Consider the following 21,688-nt stretch of genomic DNA (forward strand, 5'->3'; position numbering starts at 1 on the left):
GAGCCTGGCGGGCTATAGTCCATGCGGTCGCAAAGAGTCGGACACGGCTGAGCAACTAAGCACAGCAGCAGTTCCTGCATCTCCGCGAGTCTTCTTCCAGCCTCTTAGCTCCTGCCTCACCTACCCTGGCTTCAGTGAACAGTGCGCACAGTGGGAACAGCAAGACAACTGGTGCTGTGAACAGGATCAGCTAGATAATTATAAATTAAATAATTATTTTAGACTTGATTTCTGTGGTCCATATAGCTCCCAGATTTCGTGACATTGCTCCATTTTCTTTTATATCGTTTTTTAATCTAAGTAAAAGCAACTGTTATATTGATGGGAAAGATCTATTTGCAGTTGAGTTACTAGGTATGTTATTGCTTCTCATTTTTCATCCACTGCTTCCATTTTTTTGTGAGTATGTTTACGATATGCATTTGTAATGCATTTTTTTAAGTCCAAGCAGAACACTGCAGTAAGTAACTAAAACTTCACTACAACTTGCAGTTGGCCAGCATCAAGAGAGAGTTATTATACAACTTATTGAGAAATACTAGGCTGTATGAATTAGAAGCTGGAATCAAGATTTCCAGGAGAAATATCAGTAACCTCAGATATGCAGATGACACCACCCTTATGACAGAAAACAAAGAGGAATTACAGAGCCTCTTGATGAAAGTGAAAGAGGAGAGTGAAAAACCTGGCTTAAAAACTCAACATTCAGAAAACCTAAGATCATGGCATCTGCTCCCATCGCCTCATGGCAAATAGATAGGGAAACAATGGAAACACTGACAAACTTTATTTTTTTGGGCTCCAGAATCGCTGCAGATGGTGACGGCAGCCATGAAATCAAAAGATGCTTGTTCCTTGGAAGAAAAGCAATGACAAACCTAGACAGCATATTGTAAAGCAGAAACATTACTTTGCTGACAAAGGTCTGTCTAGTCAAAGCTATGGTTTCTCCAGTAGTCGTGTATGGATGTGACAGTTGGACAATGAAGAAGGCTGAGAGCTGAAGAATTGATGCTTTTGAACTGTGGTGTTGGAGAAGACTCTTGAGAGTCCCTTGGACTGCAAGGAGATCCAGCCGGTCCATCCTAAAGGAGATTAGTCCTGGGTGTTCATTGGAAGGACTGATGATGAAGCTGAAGCTCCAGTACTTTGGCCACCTGATACGGCGCCAGCTCATTAGAAAAGGCTCTGAAGCTGGGAAAGACTGAAGGCAGAAAGAGAAGGGGACGACAGAGGATCAGATGGTTGGGTGGCATCACTGACTCAATGGACATGAGTTTGAGCAAGCTCTGGGAGATGGTGATGGGCAGGGTAGCCTGATGTGCTGCAGTTAATGGGGTTGCAAAGAGTTGGACATTACTGAGCAACTGAACAACATTACTAGCCTGGAGAAAATTCAGAATTCATAGTAGTTTCTTTCTCTTTTTCTCCACGGCCATATGTGGGATTTTTGTTCCCTGATCAGAGATTGAAGCGTGGAGTCTAATCACTGGACTGCCAGGCATGAGTATAGCTTTCCCACCATCATAATGTCCAAAAATTGTAGACCAAGCCATCATAAGTCAAGGACTGTCTGTATTACTATAGTAATGAGTAATCTTTCACTTTGGAGCAGCTACCGCATGTAGATCGGTTTCTAAATTTTGGAATTACTGTCCTCTGATGCACTTGGCTGGCACTAGTAGCATCCTGTCCTTACTGCATTGTCCCCTGAGGACTGGTGCTCAAAAAGGCAGCACTAAGATATTTCTCTTGCTGCCATTCTTTCCTCGATATGGATCTTTCTGTCGTTTTTGAGATTGCATCCAAGTACTGCATTTCAGACTCTATTGTTGACCATGATGGCTACTCAATTTCTTCTAACGGATTCTTACCCACAGTAGTAGATACAATGGTCATCTGAGTTAAATTCACCCATGCCAGTCCATTTTAGTTCGCTGATTCCTAGAATGTCGACGTTCACTCTTGCCATCTCCTGTTTAACCACTTCCAATTTGCCTTGATTCTTGAACCTAACATTCCAGGTTCCTATGCAGTATTGCTGTTTATAGCATCAGACCTTGCTTCTATCACCAGTCACATCCACAACTGGGTATTGTTTTTGCTTTGGCTCCATCCCTTTGTTCTTTCTGGAGTTATTTCTCCACTGATCTCCAGTAGCATATTGGGCACCTACTAACGTGGGGAGTTCATCTTTCAGTGTCCTATCTTTTTGCCTTTTCATACCGTTCATGGGGTTCTCAAGGCAAGAATACCAAAGTGGTTTGCCATTCCCTTCTCCAGTGGACTACACTCTGTCAGACCTCTCCACCATGACCCGCCCGTCTTGGGTGGTCCCACACGGCATGGCTTAGTTTCATTGAGTTAGACAAGACTGTGGTCCTAGTGTGATTAGATTGACTAGTTTTCTGTAATTATGGTTTCAGTGTGTCTGCCCTCTGATGCCCTCTTGCAACACCCACCGTCTTACTTGGGTTTCTCTTACCTTGGATGTGGGGTATCTCTTCATGGCTGCTCCAGCAAAGTGCAGCCACTGCTCCTTACCATAAGGAGATATCCCTCGTCCAAGGTAAGGCTTGTTATACTAGTTTAAAAATAGGCCACATACTGGCACTGCATTTTTTGTATTCTAGCGTTGGTCGTTTAAAATAGTGAATATTAAATATGTGGGCTCCACGTCTCACCCACAGAACATCCACCCCAAATCTTCTTGTTCTGTGTAAAATATCCACTGTGTATATACTATGAAAGTTTTATCTAGGCTCCATTATTAAGTCAAAAGAATGTAAATAGTCATATCATAATAAGCTAATGACTTACATATTTCCATATGGATAAATGTCAGTATATCTAAATAGGAAATAACTGCAATCCTATCTGCCTATATTAAAAAAATAGAATATCTCCAGATTTGCATACTCATCACTATGGAAGAGGTATGCAGGTTTTAAGGTTTCATTATCAGATGTCAGAAAAATAGCAGTTATTCCTGCAATATCTCATTAGCATCTGACTCAAATTATTTTTAGATTTCATGACTTAGAAGACATTATAACCCCACTAAGAATTTGTAATTATTCTGAGATGGTTTCATCATTAACCCTAGAATCAGTATTAGAAAGAGTAACAATGTGATATAGGAAAAAAGCTAATCAACATGACTAAAAATATGGTCACTTTCAGAAGAGCAGTCTGGTCATCTGGAAAAATCCCAGCTATAACCTGCAAATACTCCCATGTGGGAGACTGGCCAAGGCACCTGATTTCTAGGCAGGACAGCCATGAGATTGGGGTGAATGGAGGCTGTCTCTAAGGAGCAGGCTATAAACTTCCAAACTGACTTTGGGCAGCATAATTGGTCCCATTTCCTCTAAAGCAGGCTCATGTTCTCCTCCCCACAGCAACCCCCAGTTTGCTAAAGAGCATATTGGAGCAGAAGTGGACATTCTAGCACATTCTTATTGCTGTATTACGTTCGAAGACAAGAACATCCCGCCCACAACAGTGTTGTTCCAGGAAGCAGGGAGGGAGTAGTGGTAGGTTAGAAAAGAGACTATTAATTGCACAATTAACAAGAAAGTGAAAATGTTTCAAGACCTACAAGAAGCCTATATCCGAAAGAGGCTGTTTTGTCAGTGATGCTGCACTTTGAATTCTGTGCTAAAGCTTGTAATGAACTCACTCTGGTCTGCCGACCTGTGTCCGGCTTGCTTCCTGCCTGTTGAGGGGTGCGTATGCTACACAGAGCTATGATGGATTCTGTGGAGTGGTGAGATTCACAGAAGTTCCAGGATGCTCATGTCAGGAGCATTTCTTGTGGAAAGTTTGATGCAGATGAAGATAAAGTGGTTTCCTGGACAATAATTGCAATTTCTTTCTTTTAAAGTCAGTGGGTTTCTTGTATAGTTCTATTACAATTGACCCAGGTTTAATTTCGTCCATCTCCATGAAGGCACAACTCTCGGTGCTGGTAAACCTTTCTTTAGGCTTGTAGTGTTAGAATTAAAAGAAATAGCTGCACCTTTGGTTAATTTTTCAGCATGCTTCTAGAGCTCAGTGTCTACATTGAAATGAGCATATGTGTCTTCTTTTCTTGAAGCCACAGGAGTTAAGTCTATGCCATTTAGGTCTTTCACCCTAACTGTGATATAGGGATCAGTGTATTGCCTGGCATCTTTCAGGCCAGTTTTCTCAATTCTGATAGTAACGTCATTCCTGGTTCTGATGGCAACCTTGGTAATAAAGTACTGTGAACTCTGGCAGGAATGAAATCAGGAGACCCTACTCCAGCACCACCCTCTTCTTCATCTTCTTCAAATTCCAAATTCTCTTCTTCACCAGGTGCTAAAATTCTTAAAGGGACAGGCTGAACATCAAATGGGAATTCTTTATTATATGTAAGAATATTCTTAAGGGTTGGTTCTAGCTTCGTCAGATCTTCTGCCTCTCCTAAAACTGGCGCCCCAGCACTGCAGCAGACTTCGAGTCACCTCTGACATGGCTGGTCCCCACCCCGTCCCCTCCCACCCCTGCCCCAGGAAAGGCCGGGCTCTAGGGCGTCATCTTCCCTGGGCCTGGCCCCGACATTAACAAGGCCAGGAGGAAGCGCTACAACCACTGCTGCCACCCGCCAAGGAGCCACCGAAGCCCGTTTGCCTTACCAAGTATCTTTCAATTTCATGGCTGCAGTCACCACCTGTAGTGATTTTGGAGCTCAAGAAAAGAAAACCTGTCACTACTTGCACTTTTTCTTCTTCTGTTTGCCATGAAATGATGGGACCGGATGCCATAGTCTTGTTTAATATTGAGTTTCAAGCCAGCTTTTTAACTCTCCTCTTTCACCCTCATCAAGAGGCTCTTTATTAATAGTTTCTCTTCACTTTCTGCCTTTAGAGTAGTATCATCTGCATATCTGAGGTTATTGATATTTCTCCCAGCAATCTTGATTCCAGTGATGAGTAGAAGTTTGTATAAAGCCATGCTCTTTGTAAATAGGCAGAGTAACTCAGTTTTCCAAACTAAGTTACTGAAATGTCTTTTCTTTCTTTTTTTAATTGAGTTATTAATTTACAATGTTGTGTTAGTTTCAAGTGTACATCAAAGTGATTATATAAATAAAATTTATTTATTATATATATTTATTCTTTTTTAGATTCTTTTCCATTATAGTTTATCACAGCATACTGGATATAGTTCTCTGTGTTATACAGTAGATCCTTGTTCTTTGCTTGTTTTCTATGTAGCTGTGTATAGAAGTTAATTCCAAACTCTTGATTTATCCTGTTGGTGACCATAAGCTTATTTTCTATGTCTGTGTGTCTATTTCTGTTTTGTAAGTAAGTTCATTTGTATCGTCTTTTAAAATTCCACAAATAAGTGACATCATGTAATATTTGCTTTCCTCTATCTGACTTATTTCCTGGACATTTAGGTTACTTCCACATCTTGTTAGTGGCTCACTCGTGTCTGACTCTTTGCAGCCCCGTGGATTGTAACTCGCCAGGCTCCTCTGTCCATGAAAATCTTTAGGCAAGAAGACTGGAGTGAGTAGCCATTCCCTTCTTCAGGGAATCGTCCAACCCAGGGATCGAACGTGGGTCTCCTGCACTGTGGGCAAGTTCTTGAATGACTGAGCCACCCTTAGTTACTCTAAATAGTGCTGCTGTGAACATAGCGGTGTTTAAGTAATAGTTTTCCTAGATATATTCCCAGGAGTAGGATTGCAGGATTATATGGCAACTCTCTTCTTAGTTTTTTAAGTAACCTTTGTAAAGTTCCCCATTACATGTAAGTGGCTGCACCAGTTTACATTCTCAGCAACAGTGTAGGTGGTGAAACTTCTTTTCAGTTCTTTAATTTGCTTTTAGCATTCTCTCTTATTTTCTCTAGATTTTATGTTAATAATTTTTTCCTATCCTCACATCTACCCAGTCTCTTATCCCCCTACCAGGAGATACCTTCCCAGCTTCTCAACTAAGCAACTATTTTGGCTTTCAAGAAGTGTTTTCAGTGTCTTGTTATGTAGTCACGCTTAACTGCATCCATATCTTTATTTTATTGTTTCTATCTAATATTTGAGAATTAGTTATTCTACTTTCATTTTATATCTGACATCCTTCATTTGTGCTTTTCTTCTCATCCTTGAGTCTGCCTTCAAATCTTATCCCCTCCCTGGTCTTCACTATCTTTGTTATAAATGTGCTTAATTTCTCTCCCATCCCAATATAAAATAAGAAAATCTCTCTCCAAAATCTGCCTTATCTATCTAGTTTCCTTTTCAGTTGAAATTCTTGAAAATGTAGTCTATACTTCTTTATCTCTTTATTGTACTTACCAAATTCTCTGAAACTGAGGTAGTAGGAGCCACTGATTATGATTTGGTCATCCAGTCCACTGAACACTTTATAGTTCTCATCTCATTTAACTCATTTATCAGTGTTGACCCTACCACCAGTTTGAAGCTTTTGTCCCCTCTGGCTTCGCTTCTGTGATACCTGTTCCCTAGGTTTTCTTCCTTTTCTGGCTGCTCTCCCTCCTTTTCCATAGCTGGATCTTCTTTTAATTCTTGTAGTGTTTCTTTCCTTCTGCTTAAATCTTTACCCACTGTTTTCTCTTGGGTTCTTATGGCCCCTTAACAAATGAATTCCAGCTCATTTTCTGACATATTCTGACACTAAGCTGGAGTGTCACAGGCACTGTTTGTGATTTCCTCTCCTTCATCTGCGTGGCAATCTTGAAAAGTCTCCCCTGGGTTTCACTGTTCCCCTCTATCTCTCTCTGATACTCCTTCCTCCCTTACTCTCGTTTGTTCTTTACTCAGTTATAGGATGATTTCCCTCTGTTCTCACTACAGCTGTTTGTCTCTCCACCAATTTGTGTTCTATAGAGCTACTGAAAACCCTACTAAAAGACAAATTTTGTGATGTTGCTTCTTTAGAATGCTTCAGTGGGTAACGTTAACAGGATAAAGAGTCTTTCCTTTTCTTGTGTGTTCCTTTTTCACTGAAGTAAAATCCACATAACATAAAATAAATCATTTAAAGTGTACAATTCAGTAGAATGTACTTAATTCACAATACTGTGCAACCATACTCCGTGTCTAGTTCTAGGATGTGTTTTACCAATCCAAATGGAAACCCCTGAATGAAAGCAGTCGTTATCATTCCCTCCTGTCAGCCCCTGACAAACACAGACAGTTTATCTGTTACAATGGATTTGCCATTTCTGAATGTTTCATGTAAATGAAATCATTGCTTTATATGACCTTTTTTATTTGGCTTCCTTTACTTATATGTAATAATATTTTTATGATTTATGTAGATTGTCATATGTATTAGCACTTGATTCCTTTCTGTAACTGAATAATAATTCCATTATGTGGCTATATCCTGTTATCTGTTCATGAGTTCATGAACATTTGGGTTGTCCACAGCGTTTGAATGCCTCTTTTTTATTCATTTGAGTATATACCTGCAGGGATTTAATTGATGGCTCGTTTGGTAAATCTGCACTTCTTGAGGAACTACCAAACTCTTTCCACAGTGGCAACAACAATGTACATTCTCACCAGAAATGTATTAAGGGTTCCAGTTTGTACAGATCCTTGCCAGAATTTATCCCCTCACCCTTTCTTTTCTTTTTTTCTTTAAAATTATAACCAGTCTTGTACATACAGTGGTATTTCATCACTGTGTTATTTCTCTAATGACTAATGGTATTGAACATCTTTTTATGCAGTTGTTGGCCATTTATATATTTTCTTTGGGATAATTATTAGGCTGATTGTCTTCTGTTTTTGACTCAGAAATACCTTTTAAATGATCAGATCCAAGATATTTCTGGATTTAATGATCATCAAAGAAGAGTTTACATTTTGACCTTAGAAGTTCTTTATTATTATGGTCTCGTTTTAAATGGAACTTCCCTGGTGGCTGAAATGATAAGAATCTGCCAGCAATGCAGGAGACCCCAGTTCTATCCCTGGGTGGGAAAGATCCCCTGGAGAAGAAAATGGCCCACCAAATCCAATAGTCTCCCCTGGAGAATTCCATTGACAGAGGAGCCTGGCAGGCTATAGTTTATGCCTCACAAAGAATAAAAAACGACTGAGCAACTGTCACTTTATCATTTTAAATAGTTCCTTGAATATTACCAGCATTTCTGGACTCTCTGTCCTTAAGATGCAGCAAATTGTTTTTTCATCTTAATACTAAAATATCCAGTTCAGTTCAGTTCAGTTGCTCAGTCGTGTCCGACTTTTTGCGACCCCATGAATCGCAGCACGCCAGGCCTCCCTGTCCATCACCAGCTCCCAGAGTTCACTCAGACTCACGTCCATCGAGTCAGTGATGCCATCCAGCCATCTCATCCTCTGTCGTCCCCTTCTTCTCCTGCCCCCAATCCCTCCCAGCATCAGAGTCTTTTCCAATGAGTCAACTCTTCGCATGAGGTGGCCAGAATACTGGAGTTTCTGCTTTAGCATCATTCCTTCCAAAGAACACCTAGAACTGGTCTCCTTTAGAATGGACTGGTTGGATCTTCTTGCAGTCCAAGGGACTTTTAAGAGTCTTCTCCTATACCACAGCATCAATGATTGATTCAAAAGCATCAATTCTTCGGTGCTCAGCTTTCTTCACAGTCCAACTGTCACATCCATACATGACTACTGGAAAAACTATAGCCTTGACTAGACAGACCTTAGTCAGCAAAGTAATGTCTCTGCTTTTGAATATGGTATCTAGGTTGGTCATAACTTTCCTTCCAAGGAGTAAGCGTCTTTTAATTTCATGGCTGCAGTCACCATCTGCAGTGATTTTGGAGCCCAAAAAATAACCCCATCTATTTTCCATGAAGTGATGGGACCAGATGCCATGATCTTCATTTTCTAAATGTTGAGCTTTAAGCCAACTTTTTCACTCTCCTCTTTCACTTTCATCAAGAGGCTCTTTAGTTCCTCTTTACTTTCTTCCATAAGAGTGGTGTCATCTGCATATCTGAGGTTATTGATATTTCTCCCGGCAGTCTTGACTCCAGCTTGTGCTTTGACTTTTTGAAAATTTTAATATAGAATATTTCCACCTAGCATTTCTTCATACCTTAATGAGCAGTTACGAAAAGGGTATGATTTCCTTTGTCTGTTAACTAGTAGTCATTGGTTAGTGCTGAAGTAATTGCTGATATTCTCTGTTGTTTAGTACTTTCTCTTTTTAAAAAATATTGTTTGCTTTCCTGTGAGTATGTAATAAACTTACAGCAGGTTAATGTTTCAGTTGACCATCAGGTATAAATGTGAATAAAAGGTATAAGTGTGTTTTTTGCAGTCATTCTTATGTGAATATAAGAATCTTTGATTAATATTTTTGAAGACCATATAGAGTAATTTTGAGGTAATTTGAAAATAAGCTTGTATTTATTATCATGGAGATATGCTAAACTGTTGAGGGTACCTTTACTGATTACCTAGTATTTTAAATCATAGTGTTTGCTTTTCAAGCAACAGATCATGATGAAAAGTTAATTCACAATGAAATGTATATATTAGCAATTGTTACTTTTCAATTTGGCAAGGAAAATGTATAATCTGAAGTTTTATCTACCACCACCACTCCAAAGATAGTTTCCCTTGACTTTCTGAATGTTTCAGATTAGATTTCTAACATCCCCATTTTCAAAGATCGTATATTTATTTTAACTTACATTCTGATAGAACTGGAAGGTTTAGCCATAAAGCTAAATGTATGAAAGAGATTGGGTTTTACAAGAGAGAACGTATATCTGTTAATGTTTTTTGTGTTACCTCCAAATTTTTCGAAGATGAAACAAACCTGAAATCTACTACTTTCCAATGGCTTCATAGGTGGTGTTAGTGGTAAAAAATCCACCTGCCAATGCAGGAGACCTTAGGGATGCAGATTCAGGAAGGAAGATCCCTTGAAGAAGGTAATGGCACCCTACTCCAGTATTCTTGCCTGGAGAATCCCATGGACAGAGGAGCCTGGTGAGCTATTGTCCATAGCGTCACCAAGAGAGAGACACGACTGATGTGACTTTGCACTCGCATGCGCTTTCCAAATGAAAGGTTTTTGCATACAGCATTTTTCTGCTTTATCTAAAGGGCTTACTTTACAAGCTTAATTTGAGACTCTGTTCTGTGTCAGTGCATGTAATTTCTGGAGACTAATTACATCTTTTTGTTTGTTTTGTGTTTTTTGGTTTGTGGTTTTTGTTTAATTTCATCTTTTAATAAGGTGTGTTTCTTAGCTCTCAGGGAATTTTCAGCATGTACCAATTATTTCTTAGAAATGGGCAATAAATTATTTGGAAACAAATATTCCATTTTTTTCTACTTTGCCTAGAAACCGCTTCTCTGAATAATAGACTTTTTGGGGTGTCTGTTAATTGGTAATTTTTGATATCAGTTGATTCCTGGGATTCTAGTTGTTAAAAGTTAACTTAATGAAGAATTATAATTCTTTAAGTAGTAGTTGCCTATATTTTATACTGTATTTTTTGTTATTAAGTGTCCCGTGATCATTTGTTAACTAAGTCCTTAACTTATCTGATAAATGGGACATTTATAATCAGTCAGTCAGTTCATTTGCTCAGTTATGTCCAACTCTTTTGCAAATCCATGGACTGCAGCATGCCAGGCTACCTTGCTCATCACCGTCTCCTGGTGCTTGCTCAAATTCATGTCCATCAAGTTAGTGATGCCATCCAACCATCTCACCCACTGTTGTCCCCTTCTCCTCCTGCCTTCAATTTTTGCCAGCATCAGGGTCTTTTCTAATGAGTCAGCTCTTCATATCAGGTGGCCAAAGTATTGGAGCTTCAGTTGTTCCATGTCTGGTCTAACTGGTGCTTCTTGACCTGTATATAGATTTTTCATGAGGCATGTAAGGTGGTCTGGTATTCCCATCTCTTCAAGAATTTTCCAGAGTTTCTTGTGGTCCACACAGTCAAAGGCTTTGGCATAGTCAACAAAGCAGAAGTAGATGTTTTTCTCGAACTCTCTTGCCTTTTCTATGATCCATCGGATGTTGGCAGTTTGATCTCTGGTTCCTGTGCCTTTTCTAAATCCAGCTTGAGCATCGGGAAGTTCTTGATTCACACACATACTATTGAAACCTTGCTTGGAGAATTTTGAGCATTAATTTGCTAGCATGTGAGATGACTGCAATTGTGTGGTAGTTTGGGCATTCTTTGTCATTGCATTTCTTTGGGATTGGAATGAAAACTGACCTTTTCCAGTCCTGTGGCCACTGTTGAGTTTTCCAAATTTGCTAGCATATTGAGTGTAGCACTTTCACAGCATCATCGTTTTGAATTCCAGCTCAACTGGAATTCCAACACCTCCACTAGCTTTGTTTGTAGTGATGCTTCCTAAGGCCCACTTGACTTTACAGTCCAGGATGTCTGGCTGTAGGTGAATGATCACACATCCTGGTTATAAAGATCTTTTTTGTATAGTTCTTCTATGTATTCTCTGTATTTTAGTAAAAATTCCATTCATATTTAAATGAATATTCTACATCACTTAACACTGTTAGTTTTTTTTTCCCTTGCTCTCCTCAGAATAATGATGATATTCAGTCCCAGCATGATTTTGTACATATGCTTCAGATCTTCTATATTGAGTGAGCAGGCATCTATTGAATAATCAGTATTTCTTAATAACATTGTTTTAGAATATAGTTTTTTACTTTTAAAATACTTTCAAATCACATACCTTACTTTTTCGAAGAAATAAAAAATTTTTATGAATATCTTAGTACTTTCAGTTCAAGGTAATAGTACTAGGCATTATTTGAAAAACAGTGTAAAATGTTGGGAAATGGTGATGCTGTCCTAACATACCTTTTCAAGAAAATTTTAACATTTCCCCTCTTTTGGCAATTATTTTTAAAATTGTATATTTCCTATTGATCAAACAGAAGCAGGAAAAATGCACATTTTAATATTTTCTTTTTTGTATTTTTGAAGTCTAAAGGCATTTAAATGAATTTTCTTGTAACTTGTAAAGATCTGTCTAGTTTCCCAATCAGAAGGCAAGGGATGATTTCACTGGTAGAAACCATCCATCTTCTCCTTTCAGAGTTTGTTGAACTTCATTCTTTTTAAATAATTCTCTGTCAGTGCTGTAAATTGTCATCCCTACAGTTCTATATATGAGATCTATGACTCATTTTCTGTGCTGATGTAGAATTTACCTAGCCCTTGTACCTCTACGTGTCAGTGCTCCCAAATCTGGCATTTCACTGCCCTTAGTGCATTTGAGTACACTTAAGTTTCTCTCAAACTTATGTAAACACGTTGTCTCACTTTTTGTGTTCTTTTATTTCACCATGCTTAGCCACCAACCCTAGGTCAGTCTAACTTAGTATCTGCCAGTCTATTCCTTGGTATTGAGATACTTGAATGCAAATCACAGCACTGTTAAATGCATGGGTCCTACTTCAAATTCCTGGTCACCAAACTCACACTTAGCTCTCTCTGTAGTACTTTTGGAAATGGTAGCTTTTCTTTTTAGAAATTCTAATGAAGATTAGTGTTAAAGTATTATATAATTTATGTAAATACTTCGTTGTTCATCCACTTGGAGGATACTGAATTCTAGCATAGGAATACATTTTAGAAAGTTGATGAATAGTTGACCCTGAACATTTAGGGGTTAGGCTTGCCAATCCTTCAGCTATAACTTTATAGTTAACTCTCCATTACCCTGGATGTATACCAACAGTGGATTGTGTAGGACTGTCTGTTCAATGCAGTTCAGTTGCTCAGTCATGTCCGACTGTTTGCAGCCCCATGGACTGCAGCATCCCTGTCCATCACCAACTCCCAGAACTTGCTCAAACTCATGTGCATTGAGTCAGTTATGCCATTCGACCATCTCATCCTGTGTTGTCCCCTTCTCCTCCTGCCTTCAGTCTTTCCCAGCATCTGGGTCTTTTCCAATGAGGCAGTTCTTCGAATCAGGTAGCCAAAATATTGGAGTTTCTGCTTCAGCATCAGTCCTTCCAATGAATATTCAGAACTGACTTCCTTTAGGATGGACTGGTTGGATCTCCTTGCAGTCCAAGGGACTTTTAATAGTCTTCAACACCACAGTTCAGAAGCATCAATTCTTTGGCGCTCAGCTTTCTTTATAGTCCAACTCACACATTCATACACAATTATTGGAAAAATCATAGCTTCAACCAGATGGACCTTTGTTGGCAAAGTAATGTCTCTGCGTTTTAATATGCTGGTCTAGGTTGGTCACAACTTTCCTTCCAAGGAGTAAGCGTCTTTTAATCTCATGGCTGCAATCACCATCTGCAGTGATTTTGGAGCCCAACAAGTAAAGTCAGCCACTGTGTCCACTGTTTCCCCATCAATTTCCCATGATGTGACCAGATGTCATGATCTTAGGTTTTTTGAATGTTGAGTTTTAAGCCAGCGTTTTCACTCTCATCTTTTCCTTTCATTAAGAGTGTCTTTAGTTCATCTTCACTTAGTGCCATACGGGTGGTGTCTTCTGCATGTCTGAAGTTATTGATCATTTCTCCCTGCAGTCTTGATTCCAGCTTGTGCATCATCCAATCTGACATTTCACATGATACAGTCTGCATATAAGTTAAATAAACAGGATGACAGTATATAGCCTTGATGTGCTCCTTTTCCAATTTGGATCCAGTCCATTGTTAAACGTTTGGTTCTAACTGTTGCTGCTTGACCTGCGTACAGATTTCTCAGGAGACAGGTAACATGATCTGGTATTCTTATCTCTTGAAGAATTTTCTACAGTTTGTTGTGATCCACACAGTCAAAGGCTTTGGCGTGGTCAATGAAGCATAAGTAGGTGTTTTTCTGGAACTCTCTTGCTTTTTCTGTGATCTAGTGGATGTTGGCAATTTGATCTCTGGTTTCTGTGCCTCTTCTAAACCAGTCTGAACATCAGAAAGTTCTCAGTTTACATACTGTTGAAGCCTCACTTGGAGAATTTTGAGCATTACTTTGCTAGCGTGTAAGATGAGTGCAATTGTGCAGTAGTTAGAACATTCTTTGGTGTTGCCTTTCTTTGGGATTGGAATGAAGACTGACCTTTTCCAGTCCTGTGGCCACTGCAGAATTTTCCAAATTTGCTGGCATATTGAGTATAGCACTTTCAAAGCAGCATCTTTTAAGATTTGAAAGTAGCTCAACTGGAATTCCATCACCTCCGCTAACTTTGTCTAAGGCCCACTAGACTTCACACTCCAGGATGTCTGGCTGTAGGTGAGTGATCACAACATTGTTGTTATCTGGATCCTGAAGATTTTTTTGGTATAGTTCTTCTGTGTATTCTTGCCACCTCTTCTTAATATCGTCTGCTTCTGTTAGGTCCATACCGTTTCTATTCTTTATTGAGCCCATCTTTGCATGAAATGTTCCCTTGGTATCTCTAATTTTCTTCAAGAGATCTTTAGTCTTTCCCATTCTCTTGTTTTCCTCTATTTCTTGTCACTGATCACTGAGGAAGGCTTTATTATCTCTCCTTGCTATTCTTCAAAACTCTGCATTCAAATAGATATATCTTTCCTTCTTCCTTTGCTTCACTTCTCTTCTTTTCCTGTACAAATAAGGACGCCTTATTTTTGTAAGGCCTCCTCAGACAACCATTTTGCCTTTTTGCATTTCTTTTTCTTGGGGATAGTCTTGATCACCGCCTCCTGTACAACGTCATGAAACTCCATCCATCGTTCTTTAGGAACTTTTATCAAATCTAATCCCTTGAATCTATTTCTCACTTCCACTGTATATTTGTAAGAGATTTGATTTAGGTCATACCTGAATGGTCTAGTGGTTTTCCCTACTTTCTTCAATTTAAATCTGAATTTGGCAATAAGAGTTCATGATCTGAGGCACAGTCAGCTCCTGGTCTTGTTTTTGAAGACTGTATCTTCTGTATCTTCTCCATCTTCAGCTGCAAAGTATATAATCAATCTGATTTTGGTATTGACCATCTGGTGATGTCCATGTGTATAGTCGTCTCTTGTGTTGTTGGAAGAGGGTGTTTGCTATGACCAGTGTGGTCTCTTGGCAAAACTCTGTTATCCTTTGCCCTGCTTCTTTTTGTATTACAAGGCTAAATTTTCCTGTTATTCCAGGCTCTTCACTTCCTACTTTGGGATTCCAGTCCCTTATGATGAAAAGGACATATGTTTTGAGTGTCAGTTCTAGAAGGTCTTGTACGTCTTCATAGAACTATTCAACTTCTGCTTCTTTGGCATTAGTGGTTGGGGCATAGACTTGGATTACTGTGATGTGGAATGATTTGCCTTGGAAATGATCAGAGATCATTCTGTTGTTTTTGAAACTGCACCCAAGTACTGCATTTTGGACACTTTGGTTGCCTATGAGGGCTACTCCATTTCTTCTAAGGGATTCTTGCCCACTGTAGTAGATATAATGGTCATCTGAGTTAAATTTGGATGACTTTAATCATCCTATGTTAAAAACTATAGTGTAGTACTGGAGAAGGCAATGGCACCCCACTCCAGTACTCTTGCCTGGAAAATCCCATGGGCGGAAGAGCCTGGTAGGCTGCAGTCCATGGGGTCGCTGAGGGTCAGACACGACTGAGTGACTTCACTTTCACTTTTCCCTTTCATGCATTGGAGAAGGAAATGGCAACCCACTCCAGTGTTCTTGCCTGGAGAATCCCAGGGACGGGGGAGCCTGGTGTGCTCCCGTCTATGGGATCGCACAGAGTCGGATACAACTGAAGTGACTTAGCAGCAGCTTAGCAGCAGAGTGTAGTACTATAGTATTTATTATTGAAAAAAATCTGTATATAAGTGCACCTATGCAATGGCAACCCACTCCAGTGTTCTTGCCTGGAGAATCCCAGGGACGAGGGAGCCTGGTGGGCTCCCGTCTGTGGGGTCGCACAGAGTCTGACACGACTGAAGCGACTTAGCATGCAGTTCCAACCTGTGTTGTTCAAGGGTCAACTGCAATTGCTAAATGAAAACACTACTCTTATTTTTTATCCTGCTTTCAAATAAAAATGTATCCTTTTATTTATCACTTGAGTTGAAAATCAACAAACCATGTCAAAATTTTGCCGAAAAATAGTTTATGACACAGAGAAGATTTTTTTGATTCGCAGAATAATGACTTCAAAACAAGAAAGCAATATCATGATTGTGATCATTTTATTATTGTTATATAATATTAATTTTATTATAGTATATTAATATAACATGAAGGGTAAATGAGAATTCTTTGCATTATTTCTGTAAGTTTTCTTTAAGTATAAAATTATTTTAAGGTAAAAATTTAAAAAATAAAGTAATTTTATGTTTAGTTTTTTCAAATAAACTTTTATAGAAATTATTTTTTATGGGACTTAATTGATTTACAGTGTTAGTTTCAGGTGTACAGCAAAGTGATTCAGTTATACATGTACATATATCTGGTTTTTTCAAGTTCTTTTCTCATTTAGGTTATTACAGAATATTTGAGCAGAGTTCCCTTTGCTATATAGTATTTCCTTTAGTTCAGTTCACTCACTCAGTTGTGTCCGACTCTTCATGACCCCATGGACTGCGACATGCCAGGCCTGCCTGTCCATCACCAACTCCTGGAGTTTACTCAAACCCATGTCCATTGAGTCGGTGGTGCCATCCAACTGTCTCATCCTCTGTCGTCCCCTTCTCCCGCCTTCAATCTTTCCCAGCATCAGAGTCTTTTCAAATGAGTCAGCTCGTTGCATCAGGTGGCCAAAGTATTGGAGTTTCAGCTTCAACATCAGTCCTTCCAATGAATATTCAGGACTAATCCTTATTGGTTATCTATTTGAAATGTAGTAGTGTGTGTATGTCAGTCCCAAATTCCCAATCTAATCTCTCCCTATCCCCATCTTTTCCTACCATAAGCAGAGGTTGATTCTCTTAAGTCTGTGATTCTGTTTCTGTTTTGCAAATAAGTTTGTATCATTTTTTAAGATTGTTCATATTAAGAGTATCTTAGGATACTTGTGTTCTGATGTCTGACTTACTTCACTTAGTGTGGTAATCTCCAGGTTCATCCATTTTACTGCAAATGGCATAATTTCATTCTTTTTAATGACTGAGTATATTATATTATATGTAAGTATCATATCTTCTTTATCCTTTCATCTGTTGATAGACTTTTAGGTCGCTCTTGTGTCTTGGATATTGTAAATGGCAATGCAACCAGCATGGGGATCTGTGTATCATTTTGAGCCATGGTTTACTTCAGATGTATGCCCAGGAGTGGGATTGCTAGATCACACGGTAGCTCTATTTTAATTTTTTTAGAGAACCTCTATACTGTTCTCTGTAGTCACTGCACCACCTTACATTCCCACCAACAGTAGTAGGAGAGTAGACTTCTCATTTGGAGTAATTTTAGATTTATAGAAAATTTTTAGAGTAATACGGGAGAGTTCCTATGTAATCCTCACCTAATTTCTTCTCGGTGTTAGGTTCTTAAATAAAAATATCATTTTCAGTGCATGTTTAAGAGCTGAATACATTTAAAGTCTTTATTCTAACTCTGTTTAAATATAATCTTTAACATTAATTAGCAATTTTAGTACTTCTTACTTTTGATTTTATTATGCAAATGATTCATTGACAATTATTATTAGTAATATAGTTTAGATATAATCTTGATTAAAAATTTGTTGTACTTCATATCATAAGATTTTTAATTCTGTGTTATGTATTAAAAATTATATGTCTTGATAAATTAAAAATTCCATTTTTAGTGATATTTACAAATTTGATCCTATACTACAAATATAAATTTTAATAGGTGCCACTTCATCAGTTTGCCAACCCATTAGTATGAAAGTTTTAATCTGATTCTATAGAAATTAAATCAAATAGAACTATAAGTTCTTCTTTGGAAATCTTGTCACTGTATAATTATCATATTAGTGTATACTGATTTGTATGAAAATTTTCCATTAAAAAGTCATATAAAAGGTAATTTTCTTGAAGCATGTATATTTTTTCATTTTCGAAAATCTTGTCATATTTTATATGTATTCATTGAATCTGTCCATATGCAAGCATTTTCTAGGCATTTTAAAGGACTCAGACATGTCTGTATCCACAACACTTTGAGTTTCTACTCCCAACTGTCATTTCCTTTGTGTTTGTTTGAAGTGAAAGTCGCTCAGTTGTGTCCAGCTGTTTGCAACCCTATGGACTTCACAGTCCATGGAATTCTCCAGGCCAGAATACTGGAGTGGGTAGCCTTTCCCTTCTCCAGGGGATCTTCCCAACCCAGGGATCAAACCCAGGTCTCCCACATTCCAGGCAGATTCTTTACCAGCTGAGCCACAGGAGAAGCCCTCATGTTTGTTTAAATCTCTCTTAATCTCCTTTAACATAGAGATACCAAGGGAACATTTCATGCAAAGATGGGCTCAATAAAGGACAGAAATGGTATGGACCTAACAGAAGTAGAAGATATTAAGAAGAGATGGCAAGAATAAACAGAAGAACTGTACAAAAAAGATCTTCACGACCCGGATAATCACGATGGTGTGATCACTCATCTAGAGCCAGACATCCTGGAATGTGAAGTCAAGTGAGCCTTAGAAAGCATCACTACGAACAAAGCTACTGGAGGTGATGGAATTCCAGTTGATCTATTTCAAATCCTAAGAGATGATACTGTGAAAGTGCTGCCCTCAATATGCCAGCAAATTTGGAAACCTCAGCAGTGGCCACAGGACTGGAAAAGGTCAGTTTTCATTCCAATCCCAAAGAAAGGCAGTGCCAAAGAATGCTCAAACTTCTGCACAATTGCACTCATTTCACATGCTAGTAAAGTAATGCTGAAAATTCTCCAAGCCAGGCTTCAGCAATACGTGAACCGTGAACTTCCTGATGTTCAAGCTGGTTTTAGAAAAGGCAGAGGAAGCAGAGATCAAATTGCCAACATCCACTGGATCATGGAAAAAGCAAGAGAGTTCCAGAAAAACATCTATTTCTGCTTTATTGACTATGTCAAAGCCTTTGACAGTGTGGATCACAATAAAGTGTGGAAAATTCTGAGAGAGATGGGAATACCAGACCACCTGACCTGCCTCTTGAGAAATCTGTATGCAGGTCAGGAAGCAACAGTTAGAACTGGACATGGAACAACAGACTGGTTCCAAATAGGAAAAGGAGTACGTCAAGGCTGTATATTGTCACCCTGCTTATTTAACTTCTATGCAGAGTACATCACGAGAAACACTGGACTGGAAGAAACACAAGCTGGAATCAAGGTTGCCGGGAGAAATATCAATAACCTCAGATATGCAGATGACACCACCCTTATGGCAGAAAGTGAAGAGGAACTAAAAAGCCTCTTGATGAAAGTGAAAGAGGAGAATGAAAAAGTTGGCTTAAAGCTCAGCATTCAGAAAATGAAGATCATGGCATCCGGCCCCATCACTTCATGGGAAATAGACGGGGAAACAGCGGAAACAGTGTCAGACTTTATTTTTTGGGGCTCCAAAATCACTGCAGATGGTGACTGCAGCCATGAAATTAAAAGACGCTTACTCCTTGGAAGAAAAGTTATGACCAACCTAGACAGCATATTCAAAAGCAGAGACATTACTTTGCTGACTGAGGCCTATCTAGTCAAGGCTACGGTTTTTCCTGTGGTCATATATGGATGTGAGAGTTGGACTGTGAAGAAGGCTGAGTGCCGAAGAATTGATGCTTTTGAACTGTGGTGTTGGAGAAGACTCTTGAGGGTTCCTTGGACTGCAAGGAGATCCAACCAGTCCATTCTGAAGGAGATCAACCCTGGGATTTCTTGGGAAGGAATGATGCTAAAGCTGAAACTCCAGTACTTTGGCCACCTCATGTGAACATCTGACTCATTGGAAAACAGTCTGATGCTGGGAGGGATTGGGGGCAGGAGAAGAAGGGGACGACAGAGGATGAGATGGTTGGATGGCATCATGGACTCGATGGACGTGAGTCTGAGTGAACTCCGGGAGTTGGTGATGGACAGGGATGCCTGGCGTGCTGCGATTCATGGGGTCGCAAAGAGTCGGACACGACTGAGCAACTGAACTGAACTGAACTATTCTCAGCAAGTTACTTCATATCCTTCTCAACATATGTAACAGAAATCATCAGGTTTCAACTTTTTTACATTCTCTCCTCATTGTCTTCAAACCTGTTTATATAATTTTATTTTTTAGGTTCTATTCCAGTTTCTTTCTCATTCTCTGAAACAGCAAATTGTTACCTTTCCACCTTCCCTTCACTACCCCTAGTCTAGGTAGAAGAGTTTATGTTCATTATCACCACTGCTTTACCTCCCACTTTTAAGATTTCAACCTTTATCTCTCTTTGCAAACATTATTTATTTATTTTTTACAGAAATCAGTAATAATATAATTGCTGAAACCAGAGACTATTTAAAAGTATGAATTCTGATTGACCCACTCAAGGTTATTTCATTTGTTGATTAGTTCCTCAGTTTTAAAACTTTCTTACGTTGGCTTTCAAGACAAATAAATAGCACTCTTTGTTCGTGTTGACTTTTAGCTGTCTGTACCCATTACTGGCTTATCGTCCTCTGTTAGTTTCTCACTGTTGTCTCACTGTTGTTTCTAATCTGTAAGTCTTAAATTACATTAAATTCAAAAAGTAGTAGGTGAAATACATCATAAACAAAGATGAAATGAAAATATTTGCAACATTTATCTCGCAAAGAATTAATGTTCCTAAAGTCTTAAACAATTCTTAGCATTTTGGCATCACTAAGAAAAGAAAAGCCCAACTTAAAAAGTAAACAAAGGATATGATGAGTCATTCATTTCATATAAGAAGAAATATGAATTGCTAATAAGTAAACCTCAATCCAGTTAACAATAAAAATGCAAGTTACAAGAGAAATCACCAGATTTGCATATCACTTAGTTGTAAATAATTTGATTAGAATTCAGTGTGGGGAGATTGAAAAGCAAAGGATACTTTTATACCCTTTTGTATGGGAGTGAAAACTAGGTATACCTTGTTGTGGAGCAATTGGCAGTATTTTTAAAAATTTTATATGTGCATAATCTTGGATGCCGGAATTCCTAGTTTTGGTATCCTATAATAGTAGTTAGATATTTAAATAAGGACTATGTAAATACGTTAAGGGAGTTTTTATAATAAAACAGACTGAAAACAATGTAAACATTCAGCAATAGGGGAAAATTACAGTCATTATGGTATACTCTTATCTGTGTATGGAATGCTAATTTTCCAATGGTAAAAATTATAATACCACTAGCATTTATAGAGTGTCAGTTTTATATTAAAGCTGTGCATTTAAGAATCCATTGGTAAGGGGTTTTACATTTAGATCTATAATCTGTTCTGAAGTATTCTTTTTACAGGTGAGGAATGGATGGAAATTTTGTATGTAACTGTCTAGTAATTCTAGCTCTATTTGCTTAAAAACTATTCTTTCTCCATTGAATTATGTTTGTACCTTTGTCCGATCTAGTTGTCACAGATTTTAGAGTTCAGAAAGAAATTTACAGTTAATTGATTTCTCACGAGAATATCAAAAGAAACAGAGAAAGAATGGCCTTTTCAACAAATGATGCTGGGTAAGGTAAATACAGTAAAATGGACTCGTACCCTGTCTCACACCATATATAAAAATTGTGGTGAGGATGTTGAGC

The 21,688-nt window shown here is 38.6% G+C and overlaps 1 protein-coding gene and 1 pseudogene across 2 annotated transcripts in view; one reads left to right on the forward strand and one right to left on the reverse strand.

The window, feature by feature from the left end:
• The window catches only part of ADK (adenosine kinase), a 543,033-nt gene that overhangs the window by 214,572 nt on the left and 306,773 nt on the right, over positions 1-21,688 (forward strand). The gene's annotated exons all lie outside the window — the stretch shown is intronic.
• LOC138430454 (axin interactor, dorsalization-associated protein-like) lies at positions 3,802-14,370 on the reverse strand (annotated as a pseudogene).

Source organism: Ovis canadensis, chromosome 25, assembly GCF_042477335.2.
Source record: "Ovis canadensis isolate MfBH-ARS-UI-01 breed Bighorn chromosome 25, ARS-UI_OviCan_v2, whole genome shotgun sequence".
Taxonomy (NCBI): domain Eukaryota; kingdom Metazoa; phylum Chordata; class Mammalia; order Artiodactyla; family Bovidae; genus Ovis; species Ovis canadensis.